The sequence below is a fragment of the Panthera pardus genome, unplaced genomic scaffold (assembly GCF_024362965.1).
Source record: "Panthera pardus isolate Hobbes unplaced genomic scaffold, ASM2436296v1 HiC_scaffold_11, whole genome shotgun sequence".
NCBI classification, from domain to species: Eukaryota; Metazoa; Chordata; class Mammalia; order Carnivora; family Felidae; genus Panthera; species Panthera pardus.
Window position 1 is genome coordinate 52,981,938 of NW_026526666.1, and position 12,165 is coordinate 52,994,102.

At 40.6% G+C, this 12,165-nt stretch overlaps 1 protein-coding gene across 4 annotated transcripts in view; it reads right to left on the reverse strand.

Annotated features, from left to right (window-relative positions):
- The window catches only part of DNAJC6 (DnaJ heat shock protein family (Hsp40) member C6), a 150,702-nt gene that overhangs the window by 49,743 nt on the left and 88,794 nt on the right, over positions 1-12,165 (reverse strand). The window contains exon 1 of one of the 4 annotated variants that reach the window (XM_019449005.2): positions 7,481-7,643. The exons of the other annotated variants lie outside the window; for them this stretch is intronic. The gene's annotated coding sequence lies outside the window, so the exon portion shown is untranslated. Of the gene's footprint in view, positions 1-7,480; positions 7,644-12,165 lie in introns of those variants that run through there. 4 annotated transcript variants of the gene reach the window in all.

Consider the following 12,165-nt stretch of genomic DNA (forward strand, 5'->3'; position numbering starts at 1 on the left):
ATTGTCAAATTGGTTTCCATACAACACCCAGTGCTCATCCCAAAAGGTGCCCTCCTCAATACCCATCACCCACCCTCCCCTCCCTCCCACCCCCTATCAACCCTCAGTTTGTTCTCAGTTTTTAAGAGTCTCTTATGCTTTGGCTCTCTCCCACTCTAACCTCTTTTTTTTTTTCCTTCCCCTCCCCCATGGGTTTCTGTTAAGTTTCTCAGGATCCACATAAGAGTGAAAACATATGGTATCTGTCTTTCTCTGTATGGCTAATTTCACTTAGCATCACAGTCTCCAGTTCCATCCACGTTGCTACAAAGGGCCATATTTTGTTCTTTCTCGTTGCCATGTAGTACTCCATTGTGTATATAAACCACAATTTCTTTATCCATTCATCAGTTGATGGACATTTAGGCTCTTTCCATAATTTGGCTATTGTTGGGAGTGCTGCTATAAACAATGGGGTACAAGTGCCCCTATGCATCAGTACTCCTGTAGCCCTTGGGTAAATTCCTAACAGTGCTATTGCTGGGTCATAGGGTAGGTCTATTTTTAATTTTCTGAGGAACCTCCACACTGTTTTCCAGAGAGGCTGCACCAATTTGCATTCCCACCAACAGTGCAAGAGGGTTCCCGTTTCTCCACATCCTCTCCAGCATCTATAATCTCCTGATTTGTTCATTTTGGCCACTCTGACTGGTGTGAGGTGATATCTGAGTGTGGTTTTGATTTGTATTTCCCTGATAAGGAGCGACGTTGATCATCTTTTCATGTGCCTGTTGGCCATCCGGATGTCTTCTTTAGAGAAGTGTCTATTCATGTTTTCTGCCCATTTCTTCACTGGGTTATTTGTTTTTCGGGTATACACACATATTTAAAGTCATCAAAATGTATACATTAAATGTGTGTAATTTTTATATATCAACTATACCTCAATAAAGCTAGAAAAAAATAAATTGGAAGAAAAAGGAAAGTTGGAGGAGGAATCTATAGATCAAAATATATTAAGAGACAAATCAGCCAATGGGGCACCTGGGTGGCTCAGTTGGTTGGTTGAGCATCCAACTTCAGCTCAGGTCGTGATCTCACTGTCGGTGTGTTCGAGCCCCGTGTTGGGCTCTGTGCTGATAGCTCAGAGCCTGAAGCCTGTTTCAGATTCAGTGTCTCCCCTCTCTCTGCCCTCCCCCCCCACTCATGCTCACGCTCTCTCTCTCTCTCTCTCTCTCTCTCTCTCTCTCTGTCAAAAATAAATAAACATTAGAAAAAAATTTTTAAAAAGACAGATCAGATCTTGTTTGGAACTTAATCCAAACAAACTATAAAAAATTAATCACATTTATGGGGCGACTGGAATTTGAGCACTTTCTGAGTATTTGATATTAAAGGTTTATTGTTGGGGTGCCTGGGTGGCTCAGTCGGTTGAGCGTCCGACTTCGGCTCAGGTCACGATCTTGCGGTCCGTGAGTTCGAGCCCCGCATCAGGCTCTGGGCTGATGGCCCAGAGCCTGGAGCCTGCTTCTGATTCTGTGTCTCCCTCTCTCTCTGACCCTCCCCCGTTCATGCTCTGTCTCTCTCTGTCTCAAAAATAAATAAATGTTAAAAAAAAAAATTAAAAAAAAAAAGGTTTATTGTTACTTTTTTAGGGGTAATAATACTATAGTTATGTTCAACAACAGTCCTCACTTACCAGAATAAATACTGAAACATTTATAAATGAAAAATTGCAATATTTAAGGTTTTTTTAATAAATAAAAGATAAAAGATTCGTGTAATGAGAACCATAATTATGAACGCTCATGTAACACTGAACTATCTGCTAGGTATTATTCTAAGCATTTTACCAATATTTATTCATTTAATCCTCAAAGCATACCTGTGAAGAAGATATTATTATTATTTTCTTTCACAGATCAGAAAACTGAGGCAGAGAGCTTAAGAAACTTGTTCAAGGGTGCACAGCTAGTGAGTAAATGGTAGGGTTTGGATTTGAGCCTTAGGCAACCCTTCCAATCACATCCCTCTTTCTTTCCCTAATACTATTCTGATTTTGATATGTATCATTCCAAATTTCTTTAAACATGTATTATATATGTAGTTATCCATAAGCAATATATTAATATTGTTTATTAATTAACAATTAATATATTGTTAACATATTAATATTGTTTATAAATGGTTTTGTGTTTGCAATTTTCTTTCTTTCCTCACTATGATTTAAAATTATTCTATGATGGTGCTACCTGTAACTTTATCTCACTTAAAGTATGATCCATTACCCCACTGATGGACGGTCGGGTCATTTACTGTAACAAAGAATGTGGTTATGAACACATTGCCTTGATTATATACAGGAGATTCTCTCTAGGTTATATGCAGGAGTAGAATTTACTAGCAAGAAGGATATGCACATTTTCAGATTTCTAGATATTGACCAGTCATTTCCCAGAGTAGTCATATCAGTTTAAACTCCTACTAGTAGTGCTGTACAACACTTGGTTATTGTTTGACTTTATAATTTTACCAACCTGGTGAGTGTGAAGCAATATCTCATTCTGGTCTTGTTTTATGATTTTTCCCCAGTTAGTGAGTTGTGTATCTTTCACTGTGTTTATTGGCCAGGCAGCTGTTCTTTATATTTTTTTAAGCTCATTTACTTATTTTGACAGAGAGTGTGAGTTGGGGAGGGGCAGAAAGATAGGGAGAGAGAGAATCCCAAGCAGGCTCCACACTGCCAGCATGGAGCCCAACGCAGCGCTCGATCTCATGGACGGTGAGATCGTGACCTAAGCTGAAACCAAGAGTCAGATTTAACCGACTGAGCCACCCAGGCAGCCCCAGGCAGCTGTTCTTTAAATCATACTTCAGGTTCCCACTAAACTCTTATGTGCCATCTGAATGGCAATACATATACCTATAAATACTTGCTGACTATTGTGTACTTTCATCCTCATCACAAAAGCCATTAATGCCTAAGTCACCATTAGGCATCTGCTTGAAAATACGGCTCTATTAGAAATTGCAAAGAGGGGCGCCTGGGTGGCGCAGTCGGTTGAGCGTCCGACTTCAGCCAGGTCACGATCTCACGGTCCGTGAGTTCGAGCCCCGCGTCGGGCTCTGGGCTGATGGCTCAGAGCCTGGAGCCTGTTTCCGATTCTGTGTCTCCCTCTTTCTCTGTCCCTCCCCCGTTCATGCTCTGTCTCTCTCTGTCCCAAAAATAAATAAAAAAAATTAAAAAAAAAAAAAAAAGAAATTGCAAAGAACAATCGATGCTGGTGAATAAACAAACAAGTGGACACATGGACAAATATGAATGATGTCTACCACTAACTGAGTTCCCCTATGTATAGGAACTCTGGACTTTTTTGTTACTACAATTTCACATAGTGGGAAAGAGGTAGAATGTTTATTTTCCCCATTTTATAGATGAATAAACGAACTCTCAAAGAAAGGAAGCAACTTTCCTAAAATCTCAGCTGACTAGTGGCAGAGCCAGGGATTCAAAGCCAGATCTGCACAATCCAAAGCCCAGGCTACTTCTACTATCTCCCACTATTTTACAGCTCCATAGCAGCTCCGTTCTAACAGCTGTACTTGGGGTGGTCTTTACCTGCCTTACACACAACCACCCCTCCCCTGTTCCTTGCCCTCCTCCACCTCCCGCCTGTGTGCCTTTCATCTGGCTGCCCTCGGCAGCAGATGTCCCCACAATAAACACTCCCATAAATCACGGCATCTGTCAGACCAACCAAACCCATCTCATTATTTAGGCAGACAGCATGTGTCGCCCCCACTGCCTCACGGCCCTAAATAAAATGCCAGCAATTGATCTGATGGGCAGCCCCACAGATTAGGACTATAACTACAGATCTGAGAATGTCCTCCTGGGTTCTGTTTCTCTATGACATAGAGCATATTATTTCCCTTTAAACACATCCTCACATAAAAAATCTGTACTGTGTTTTCATTTTAAATATATTGAGGATAGAGTGGTATAAAATGTTTGTAATTCCCCCATTTCCATCGAAAGTTTCTACTCCAGCCTGAATACCCTTGTTATATACCATTGTTCTAAGAGATGACACCAAATTGATTGTTCAGACCTCTCTTGGACTCTTTTTTTCTTTTTAAATATAATTTATTGTTTTGTGCTGGAACAGAACTCCATGGTACCAACCCATTAAAAGATATAAATATCCTTGATCATCTAAAAATCAGTCTCTCCATCTCTAAGGCTGCACCCACTGTTGATTAGAACCTTAGAGCCCTGCAGAAATCAGACCCACTTGGCAGAATCTACCTGTAGCCTTTATATACCCATATTATATGTCAAATTAGTCAGGACACAAAAAAGAGAAGAAGGACGTTATCTGAATTTGCCCTAATGGTTCTTTTAGGTAGGTATTCTGGCTTTCCCTGATGAGCTACATGAGGGCCAGAAGAATAGATTCTCCAAAGGCTATGTAAGTCTCAGCTGAGAGAAAGCACAGAAGGGCTTCAAAAAAAAATGACACAGTAGAGGGAAATGGTGAAATCAGAAAGTAATACACAGAAGGCAGAAGAAAAATAACAGCTGTTGCAGATCAGGGGTTGACCAACTATAGCTCATGGGTCAAATCCAGTCTGCTGCCTATTTTTGTACAGTCTGTGAAATAAGAATGGCTTTTACATTTTTATATGGTTGGAAAAAGTCAAAGGAGAAAATGTTTAATAAGGTGAATATTATTTGAAGGTCAAATCTCAGTATCGATAAGTAAAGTTTTATTACACTCATACATACAACCACACTCATTCCTTTACATACTGTCTGTGGCTGTTTTCATGATACTATGGCAGAGTTGAGTCACTGTCACAGAGACCTCATGGTCCACAAAGTTAAAGTATTTATTATCTGGCACTTTTTAGAAAAAGTTCTCTAATCCCTGCACTAGCTGGTTGAAAATACTTGGCATTCTGAGGAACCCAAACCTTGCCACCTCCAACATACTTCTAAATGCTATGACTAAATGGCAACTAGTGGGAAAACACCGTGAGTTTACTAAAGGTTCCTCAGGGATTTGTGGGTCTTAGAGGGTGGGAGGTGGCGAGGTTAGAGCTGATAGGGCATGAGACTGCCATCCAAAGAGAAAGATCCAGGTCTGTGCCTGGAAGGCTCCAAGTAGATTCTTATTCTATGCTGTCTTGTCATTTTAAAATGTAAACCCACCAAAGACCAGCGCTAAAAAAAACTGCACCCTGTCCCCGTGTCATTTCTAAGGATACACAAGTTTTTCCTAGGATTCCTAATTTAGGAGACAAGACACAGCATCCCAACGGCTCCCGAGTCATGGGAACTCACCACAGGTAGAATCTGAGTGGTTCTCCCTTGGAGAGTGAGTGACACAAAGCTTGTATCTCTTGGGAGAGAATCTCTGCTTCCCACTGGACTGTGAGTTAGCTATTTGTCTGTATTTATATCATGCTTCATTCCAAAAAATATTTGAGCTGGTTTAATACTTATTTGGAATAGAATATATATTTTTTTTATTTATTTTTTTATTTTTTTTTATTTTTGGGACAGAGAGTGACAGAGCATGAACGGGGGAGGGGCAGAGAGAGAGGGAGACACAGAATCGGAAACAGGCTCCAGGCTCCGAGCCATCAGCCCAGAGCCTGATGCGGGGCTCGAACTCACGGACCGCGAGATCGTGACCTGGCTGAAGTCGGACGCTTAACCGACTGCGCCACCCAGGCGCCCCTAGAATATATTTTTAAGAAGACTAGCACAAGGTTAAGGCTGGTCTTAACTGACTTTATGAAATAGGATAAGTAGGCATGGCTACTTTTCATTAACATCTTAATGATTTGTCAGCCGTAAGAAAATACTATTATGAGAAGTATTGTGAACTTCTTTATTCTATGTAACTTTTTTTTTGTTGTTGTAAAACTTATTAATATAAATTATAGAAAATTTAGACCTGTATTATGTGCTAGAACAGAGCTCCATGGTACCAACCTATTAAAAGATACAAATATTTGATCATCTAAAAATCAGACTCTCACCATCTCCAAGGCTGCACGCACTGTTTGTTAGAACCCTGGAACATTCTCCATGTATGCTCCTACTGCTCACATAAATATGTATCCATGGCACCCTACGCTGCATACAACTTTGCTTAGTGACCCCCAAGAAAGGATGCTCCCCCATAAAGTACTGCCATCAAAAGAAAAGGATGGTATGCAAAGATTTAGCAAACCAGATATTCACTGAGGTATTGTTAATAAAGGCGAGAGACTATAAATAATGTACCTCTCCCACAGTAAGAGAAGTGGGTGAGCACCTCTAACAATGCCACAAAATTAGCTATTGAAACCACTTTGTAGCAGAGTACAAAGGCTCATGACAAAGAATTAAGTAAAAAACAAGCAAGATACAAAACACACAAAGTAAAATCTCATTTTTGCAAAAGAAGATTATTTGAGTTTAGAGAAAGAATTTAGACAATTCAATGAACATAAAATAAAAATAACAAGTCAAGCTTACTGAATGCCTACTAGGTATCAGGCACTAATTGAAATTCTTTATATTCACAACCACCCTATGAAGGAGATACCATTGCTGTCCCTATGTTCCACATGAGGAAACTGAAGCAAAGACACATCAGTGACCCACCCTAGGTCCCAGAGATAGTAAAGCCAGAATCTGTACCCAGGCAGGCTGCTCCATAGTCTAGGCTCTTAGCTGCTACATTTTCAAAATAATTACAGCAATGATATCTAAGTAAGAGAATGATAAGTGATGTTTTGTTGTTGTTGAACTAGAATGTCTAAATTTTCTATAATTCACATTAATAAGTTTTACAGCAAAAAACAAGCTACATAAAATAAAGACAACAGCCAAATGCTATGCTGTTAAGCTTCAGTATGTCAGTTCTCAGTGGCTGTGGAGACCTCCATCGTCTGAGTACAATTCATCAGAGTTCATGGCCACAAAACGGTTTCTCAGCCCCGCCTGTAAGATGGAGGCCAACACTGTCCACAAGCCCTCGAAGAGCCCTGTGTGGAGCCTTCACTCCAAGTGGGATGGAAACTTTCCAGGAGTATCCTTCAGTACCTGATTTTTTTTCTAAGACCCAAGACCCTGCTTCATCAGGGTAGTAACTGTCTCAGCTCTGGTGAGAACACTCAAGCTAATCCAATACATTAGGACAGGAAAGAGATGGCAAAGGACCCTTGGCAAAATTGAAGTTTTTGGGCTATCAGCCTTTCTCATTAGGTCCTCTGAGCCTCCACAAAGACAATCCTGTAGAGCATCACCTTCTCAATTCTGGAACACCTTTGTCATCCAGGTCTAGTCATGTTGAGTTGTCATAGCGTTCAGCCCATTTGAGGGGTGACTGATAACCTGAATTTTGACATGATGATCTATCTGTTCGTGTTCATGCTCCTCTTCACCAAGGGGACATGATTTTCTGTACTTATTTGTTATAATGCCACAAATGTCCTTTCCTACCTTCTACAAAGTTGGGACCTTCCAGAGATGCACTATTAGCTCCTATCCTAGGAAAACACTATTCCTTCTCCAGGACACTCAGCAAGAAGGAGAGAACCAGTGTCATCATCACAGAAGGCTTCATCCTTCCTTGTTTATAGCAGACTTTTCAGCTCTTGGCTTCCTGCAATTAGAGAAATGGATCACATAGGGGATAATAACTAGATCTACCATGAAAAAGCCCACTGCCCTGGCTTCCAGAATCAAAGGCTGCTTACACCTTATTCCTCTTACACCCTAGTTCAGGACAGCTTAGAAAAAAGCCTGACACTGGGGAGACAGGTCTTGACTGAACACTTCACTTTTCTACCTAAAAACTCTGTGGCCTTAAGCATGATATTGTACTCCTCTCAGACCTCTTCTCCCTCTGTAAATGGGAACAAATTGAGAACAAAAACTTTCCTACATGTCTCATGGCATCAAAAGGATCAAGTGAGACCATGCATGTCAACATGATTTTTTTAAGTTTATTTATTTAAGTAATCTCTACACCCAACATGGGGCTCGAACTCATGACCCTAAGATCAAGAGGCACATTATCTACTGGCTGAGCCAGCCAGGCACCCCCAGTGTGATTTTTAAATAGTGAGATTTTCTAAAACAACCAGGAATTTTCATTTTAATTCTTAGAAATTCAGCTCTCATGTAAATGAGTCATTGGATTGCCTGCCACAAAATACCCAAGAATCCAATTAAATATAGCAATTTCACAGAAAAATAAATAAATTTAAGCAAAAACAAACAAAAAAACAATATTCCTTGTGCCAACAAGAGGCTAGGAATGGAACAAAGCCACCACAGTCAAATATGGGCTTTAAGCAGCTAGACCTGGTTTGGATTCGACTTCTGCTACAGCTGGCTATATAGCCTGCAGAAGTTAAGCAACTAATAAAAGTCTTGGTTTCCTTATCTGTAAACGGAAAGCATTGAGAGAATATCACATAGGATTGTGGTGAGGATCATACAAGAAAGTTCTATAAGCCCTTAGCATAGTGCCTGCTGTGTTGTATGCCCTTAGTGAATGATAGCTACCAGGCGGGTCTGGAGAATGGAAAGAATTAAGCGGTGAAAAAGGCTGTCTCCAGCAAAATTTCACAGGCTCAGCAAAAAAAAGATCATGCCGTTCAGTGTCAGGGTTGATAAAGCCAGACTGGACAACAAGGACAGAACCTCTTTCCAGAGCTTCAGCTACAGCACATGTAAACTCCTCACTCGCAGTAGTTCGGTATCCTGAATGTTTAACAGAGGTGAACTTCTTCGTAGTTCTGGGGTTTCCTCGTCTCATCTTGAAGTGATCTGGTGGCTGGTATGGGAAACTATTATGTGCTATTTGCATGGCTAATATCCGGTTCACACAGATTCAGTGGTACTGGTTTTTGAAATACTGAAATACTTCCACACTATTTGGCACACAGTGTGAACTATTAAAACTGTAAGTCACTTAGAAAACTACAAGTCACTGCACGGCAGCCATCCTAGACATGGACAGATCTGGCAGCTGCTTTAATGAATGCGGGCAGAGGCCTGGGCATGTGCAGCACCTACTAGCAGTTCCAGAGAGCTCAGCACTGGCAGGCACAGGCCACAGAACAGGTGGTGCCAACAATTCGGGCTTTGAGGACCCAGACCGTGTAGGAAGCCCTAGTATCCACCTGCATCACGGCCCTGACAAATCAATGGCACACCCAGCCCTTCTTTGACCGGAATAAGGTCCTGGGGCTCTTACGACAATCAAATTAATTGGGAAGCCGCTGGAAGGATCTGATGCCATTCCCTATGTCAAACAGCGGCTCAGCAATGGTGAACATTTAGCTAGCGACAGGGACACTCTAGAGAATGTCCAAAACAACAAAGAAATGAAAATTAGAATAATTTGTGTTATAAATATTATCACCTGCTAAATAGCTATATGTGCACGTGTGTATTTGTTTAGAAAATAAAAGGGAGCTATACTTCCCCCCCCAATTCTAAAACTCTAACACTATCATCATTTAAAAAACATTTTTTGAGAGAGAGAGAGCATGTGCATGTGCACACATGCATGTGGGGAGATGTGCAGAGAGAGAGGGACAGAGAATCTTAAGCAGGCTCCATGCTCAGCACAGAGCCCAACACAGGGCTTGTTCTCATGACTATGAGATCATGACCTGAGCCTAAATCAAGAGTCAGACGTTTGACTGAGCCACCCAGACAGCCCAGACACTATCATCATTTTTAAAAGGTCAGGTATTAGAAAAAGGAACCTTCCTTCACTGTTGGTAGGAATGTAAACTGGTGCAGCGACTGTGGAAAAAGGTTTGAAGGGCCTCCCAAAAAATAGAACTACCATATGACACAGTAATTCCACTGATATTTACCCAAAGAATGTGAAAACACTAATTCAAAAGGATACATGCACCTCTATGTTTATTGCAGCATTATCTGCAATAGCCAAATTATGGAAGCAGCCCAAGTGTCCACTGATAAATGAATGGATAAGGAAGATGTGGTATACAGACACAGTAGAATCTTAGCCATAAAAAAGAATGAAATCTTGCCACCTGCAACAACATACATGGATCTAGAGAGTAGTGCTAAATTAAATGTCAGTTAGAGAAAGACCATATAGTTTCACTTATATGTGGAATTTAAGAAACAGAACAAAGAACAAAAGAGACAAAACCAAAAAACAGACTCTTAACTATAGAGAACAAACTGATGGTTACTAGAGTGGAGGTGGGGGGGTGGGGAGAATGGGTAAAACAGGTGAAGACCTATTAAGAGCACATTTATCTTGATGAGCACTGAATAATGTAGAGAAGTGTTGAATCACTATAACGTACACCTGAAACTAATATAACACTATATGCTAACTAGACTGAAATTTTTTTAAAAGGCCGTCTATTAAACACATACTCCAGGCACTCTGCTGAGCAGTTTCCATAAACTATGGAGTTAGACCTTCACACTAAGCACAGTGGCAGGTAGGAGTCCCACTGAGGAAACTGAGGCTTTGGTGAAGTTTAGTCCCAGCTATGGCAGAATGAAATGGAACCCAAGTTTGGCTGGATCCAAACAAAGCCTCTGCTCTTATATACCTCCCATCCTGACATCTTTTAAAAGAACTTTGTCTCTCATGGCCCCGTTCTCCCACCTCACTTTGGACCCCCATCCTAGAATTTAGGCAGTCTGACTTAAATAAGAATTATTTACGAGTGGGTCTGACCCACCACACTCAATCCCAGTGATTCTGAGTCTTCAATAACACGGACAGTATTTCACTTCTTTACAGCCCCCCCAAAATCTTGGCACAATACCTGATACACAGAAGGTGCTCAATAAATGTATATGAAACCGGGCTTCTGTGGAATACAGGAATAAGAAAGAAGAAGGAAGGGGTGGCAAGAAAGACCAAGCAGCTCAACTTGGCAGAGACTTGGCCTTTGACTAAATGTAGACAGCAAATAAAACCAAATGCTTTTACTGTCCCCTCACACTTCTCTGAATTTCTGATTGCAGTACTGTATCTTCAAGCACCCACTGAGCATTCTTGCCTGAGAGATGGGAATTTCATGAAACTCAACAAGAGCTTTACTGTATGGAAGGCTAATACTTTAAAAAAATTTTTTTAAAAAGACCAAGGAGAAATTTTTATCTTCAGATAGATCAGGGGAGATAATTAAATAATCATCACTAGCTACTCTTTACCGAAAAAATCCAACATATAAAAGAAAGAATGATGAGAGAAGAAAGAATGAGAAATGCAATCAAAATGAAGACTACCATGAAACCAAAATTGACTTTGTGTAGAATAAAAGCAAGGCACAGGGTTGATGCTGGGGAAATTCCGGCTAAATGGATGTAACACATTTTGTTCCGCATGGATCACTGGAATCAGGCTACAGCTGTCAGTCCAAATTCTACATACTCTCATATAAAACAACGGATACGTGGATATTGCTTAATTTGATTCAACAAATATTTTAATTACGGTGTGCCAGAAAAAGAGATCTATGTGAAAGATTTTGTTTTATTACTCTCAAACACTTACTTGAACCGAATAAAGAGGTTCACCATTATGAAATAGTAACGATCAAATCTATTTAGCAAGATCAGAACCTCTAAAAGAACTCTGAAGAAATAGAAAGGGTTCTGCTTACCACATGGCCTCTCAACTCCAGGAAGTAAGGGGTTATCAATTTTTTTTCTCCCTTCTCTAACCAAAAGGTCAGAGCTAAAATTGCATTAAATGGACTATGACATTTCCCTTAATGACTAGCCTTCTTGTTGAGACAGAGAAAACATCCTCACTGTTACCTGACCCTGTCTGTGAGGGAGGACAGAGATAGCAAAGGACTGATGGCCTGCTTGAAGAATACTGCAAAGCAAAAGTCAAACAACACTGAAATCAACATTTCAGTTCTCCTTTTGGAAAGAGGGAAGACAACAGAAATCTCAAAAGGTGGCTAAGAGAATTCTAATAGTCCTCCCAAATAACCCCCAGATATTCATAGAATCTTAGAAAAGCATTGTTTGCTGTTCAAATGCAGCTATAAGATGAGTTTCTCAACCCCTTTCCTTCCCATGAGGCTGTCTCATCTTAGCCCCTCCTGGATGGAGATCCTGGAGTTCCCACTGCAAGTGGACTTCTTAAACAAAGATCCAAC